Here is a 4,673-nt window from a genome sequence, read left to right as displayed (position 1 = left end):
ACAACCTTGAAAGTGAAGGTCCATAAGTACAGTCATCAATATGAAGCACCCATTAATGGACCATCCTCCCTGACCAGTCACCACCCCTGCACTCGGGGGATTCCTACTACTCCACTAGAGAATGTGGCAGAGCTCCCCAGAATGAGAATTCAATATTCTTTTGGTTATTGTATGAATCTCCACTTACCACGAAAATGCCCTACCAACACTTGAATGTGGAAGGTATAGGGAGCAGGACATATGGGAATCCCCTTTATTTTTTATATAACATTTATGTAATCTAAGTGTCTTTTTAAAAAGATAAAAATGCATTTTAAAAAATGATGGAAATATTTTTGGTAATTGATCATAGTGATGGCAGTACAGCATTGTGAATGTGATTAGGAACACTGAAACATAGATTTCAATGTGCTTGAAGGAGGACATGTTAGATTGTATGTAAGGTAACCAAATGAAAATTAAAAAAAAAAAACATGGAATTTCATTACATGGCTTAGATATGGTAAACCATGTACTATAATTAATAATACATTTATAAAAATGTGCTATCATCCATTGTAATGTTCCACACCAATACAAAGTGTCAATAGGATAGTATATGGCAATTCTGTGTTTTATTTATGATTTCTGTGTAAACCCACAACCCTCTAATAAAGGAACGTATCTCATTTTGTTCATTAAAAAAATGTTTAAATAAAAAAAATAAAAGGCATAGGAAATCTAACTCCACAAATGCAGCCTAGGCACGATGGTCTTTAATCATCTTAAAGTGGGATTTACCTTCCCCAGGGGTATTATCCAGTACAGCTGTGGTTGTAGTCCAAGCTTACCACAAAAATTGGCATAAAATGATGTTTCTCATGTTTGAAGACGCCCCTAGATACCTTAATTTCTATAAGTCATGTAAGCATATAGGAGCTAAGGGATCCTCTCATGAACACCTTGTATGTCTTCCAACACAGATTATTATAGTCATGTTTATGTAAAAGAAAATATATGGTTCTTATGTAAAAACTGAAATATACAGAAAATATAAAAAAATTTCATGAGACAATGTATATCAGGTTTTTTTCATTTTACATTATACTATATGCATTTTTCATACAATTATTCTTTGAAAACACTGTTATATTGGCTGCACACTACAATTCAGTCATTTTAATGTGCTGTAATTTATTTAACCATGGTTGTTCAATATTTTTCCATCTTTCTATTATAAAAAGGCCATTAAATATCCGTAAATCTTTCAACAACATTGATTATTACTTTGGGATTAATTCCTAGAAATGGAATTACTGGTTAAAAGGAGATAACATCATTTTTAGAATTCATGATATTGCCAAATTCCTTCCCAACAAGGAATCTGAGAATGATCAATTCCCCTCATCTTTGCCATCACTGATATTATCAAATGAACAAATATTTCAAACAACAAATTTAAGCAAGCTCTACAAAACAGGAATTTGAAGTGGATTTGTTTTTCACTCCCCCGCTGACTTAATTTGCACCATGACTAGCATCCCAGTAAGTGATGCCTATTTTAAATGTAGTTTCTTGTCAACAACCTAAATGTCTATCAAAAAAGGGGCAGTTAAAACCTATGATACATCCAAACCATGAAATAACACATAAGCTATCAGAAAATTGAGGAGATCGGTTCATTCTGAAGTGGAGAATATCCATGGATTATTACTGATTGAAGAATGCCAGAGTCAGAAAAATATGTATACATCTATCCATGTTTCTTTTTAAAAATGACATACATTACCTATTATAAGCATATATATGAATGTATGTACATATATGTGTACTATATATTATGATTGAATGTGCACAGAAATAGAAAAGGTCTGGAAAGATATACACTAAACAGTTATGAACAGTCATAACCTGGAGGGAATATACTTGTTGAGGTGGGGCAGGGCAGGGAATTCATGAGATGGGAACTTCAACTTGAATTCTATTACAATGTGCATGTATTACTTTTGCAATTATGCCCCAGTGAGAGTAGACACAACTTACTTAGAATTAATATATATTTTTACTATTAGGAAATTATATTTTACAAATTTTGAAACCATGAAAACTGTCTGGGAGAAGATACTAATGTTTTTTGCATGTACCTTTTAAGATCTTGTAAGATCCACCTTGTAAATTTGGAAATAAAAATAGGTCATGGGTATAATTTGATTTGATCTTAAGATAATACAACTTGATATATTTGAACATCAAGAGCTCCAGGGAGAGAAAATTGTCAAGGGAAGAATAATTCTTGATCAGGAGGGAATAACAGGGGAAGGTGATCAAAAGAGTCTTCAGAAAGTAAAAGTTTGGTGCTACCCAACTTTTCCTTTCTCTCCACGGGTTTCCAACTCTTGAATAACAATACAACTTAAGTATATGTGAGTTGGCAGGAGCCAATGCGCCATTTTGGGTCCTGGGTGAAGAGTAAAGCATCTTCAGGAATACAGACAATGTTAGCAGTCTCTCTCTTTACGAAAGACAATGCCTGGGGCAAGTTATATTTTCTTTGGTCTTCAAGCCAACTGCTCCAACCATTTCTCATTCACTAAAATGATTTTATAGCCAATGCTAGAACATCTAAGTTGTTACATGAAATGAATGTCAGTCATGATCATACCAAACAGACATCATCCTCTGAAGCCAAGCACAGTTTCAGATTTGCCTTTCCCTTTGGTGGGAGGATGCCCATCCTCTCCTCCGAGTTCCAGGTTTTCTTTCCCAGAGACATTACGTGTGGCCACCTGCTTATTTTAAGGCCTTCTCAGTCCTAACAAGTTCCTAAAACTTACCTCTCTAAACCCACTCTGACGCCTATTTCTGCTGAAGGCTTACTTACCATCTGTGGTGGTTTGGAACTGTATGTACCCCAGAAAAAAACATGTTCTCAAACCTTGATCAGCTTCTCCCATGAGAACTTCTGGAATGTGGACAGACCTGATCTTACAGATGAGGCCAAGGACACAGCTAACACTGGGCAGAGCAGGCAGTGCTGCTCTTCCTTATAAGGCTCTTGTGAAAGTTAACAGACCTAAAATACAAAGCACAGAATATGGCCTGATACAAGTGCCCAAAAACCAGTCTCTGTCATTATTGCTATGAACATATTATTTACTACTGGGATGCAAAGAATCAGAGAATTCGAAAGGTCTGCAAAAGGGGAGGGATGCAAGTACCTCTATTTGGAGTGGGGGTGGGGGAGATCACACAACCAACCGATCCAGATCTGGAAGGAAGAGGAAGCTGCCGGCTCCAGCTTTCCTGTTCACTTGTCCAGGCTCCCTCTCCGCCCCCTGCCTCTCGGTGCTGCGCCTTCTTCCCACACATGTGGCCTCAAGCGCCGCCCCACCACAGCTGTGCAAATTGGAATAATTGGTGGAACAGGCCTGAATGATCCAGAAATTTTAGAAGGAAGAGCCGAAAAATATGTGGATACTCCATTTGGCAAGCCAACCAATGCCTTCGTGTGAGGGGAGATAAAAAATGTTGGTTGTGTCCTTCTTGCAAAGCTTGGGAGGTAGCACATCATCGTGGCTTCAAAAGTCAACTAGCAGGTGAATATCTGGCCCTTGAAGGAGGAGGGCTATACTGTGTCATTGTGACCACAGCTTGTGGCTCCTTGAGGGAGGAGGTTCAGCCCAGCAATATTGTCATTATTGATCAGTTCATGGACAGGGCCACCACAAAGCCTAAGCCTTTCTATGATGAAGTCGTTCCTGGACCAGAGGAGTGGGTCGTGTTCCAATGGTTGAGTCATTGTGCCCCAAAACGAGCGAGGTCCTCATAGAGACTGCCAAGAAGCTGGGACTCTGAAGTCAAACCAAGGCCACAGGGCTCACAACTGAGGACCTCGTTTTAGTTCCCGAGCAGAAAACTTCATGTTCTGGACCTGGGGTCAGATGTCATCGATATGACTACTGTTCCAGAGGTGGTCCTCACCAAGGAAGCGGGAATTTGCTATGCAAGTATCTCCCAGGCAACAGATCATGATTGCTGCAAGGAGCATGAGGAAGTGGTTTCACGAGATGCGGTCCTCAAGATACTGAAAGAAAATGCAAGTAAAGCCAAAGTTTCTCCTCACTACCAAACCTCGGGGTTCATGGAATGGCCGGAAACCCTCCGAATCCTGAAGAATATGGCCCAGTTTTCTGTTTTATTAAACATTAAAATAGCATGGCTGCCAGGATAAAAGAAGACTTGTAATTCTGGTCATTTGAGGAATTCCTGCTTACCTCAAAGGAACACAGAAAGTACCTGCAGGTTTCCTGCCCTTGCCCGCTTAAGAGGAACATGCGATAAAAAAAGATAAGAAGCTGCACAAATTGGCAACTGCTTCTACAGAATTTGGGCTGCTTGAAAAACCAGAAGAAAAGCAACTGACCAGTAAACACATGGGAAAATCTTACAATCTAGAAAACAGACAAGGAGATAGATCATCCCCCATCTCATCCATAAACACACAAATTTGACACAGTAAAACGGGAGGAGAAACGTCCATTTTCCTATTCTGTCAAGGAATACAAAGAAGAAATGGGACTCTTGGGCTATTTATTGGTGTGACTAAATTGGTACCGTCTTTCTGGAGGGAAGTTTGGTAAAATATATCAAGAGGCTTAAAAATATTTATTCCTTTGAACTGGTTACTCTATTTC

The 4,673-nt window shown here is 38.8% G+C and overlaps 1 pseudogene; it reads left to right on the top strand.

The window, feature by feature from the left end:
* The first annotated feature begins 3,143 nt into the window (after positions 1-3,143).
* On the top strand, positions 3,144-4,421 carry LOC101431891 (S-methyl-5'-thioadenosine phosphorylase-like; annotated as a pseudogene).
* Positions 4,422-4,673: the final 252 nt, after the last annotated feature.

This window comes from Dasypus novemcinctus, chromosome 10 (genome assembly GCF_030445035.2).
Source record: "Dasypus novemcinctus isolate mDasNov1 chromosome 10, mDasNov1.1.hap2, whole genome shotgun sequence".
Classification (NCBI taxonomy): Eukaryota; Metazoa; Chordata; class Mammalia; order Cingulata; family Dasypodidae; genus Dasypus; species Dasypus novemcinctus.
This window is presented reverse-complemented; position numbering and strand designations above follow the sequence as displayed.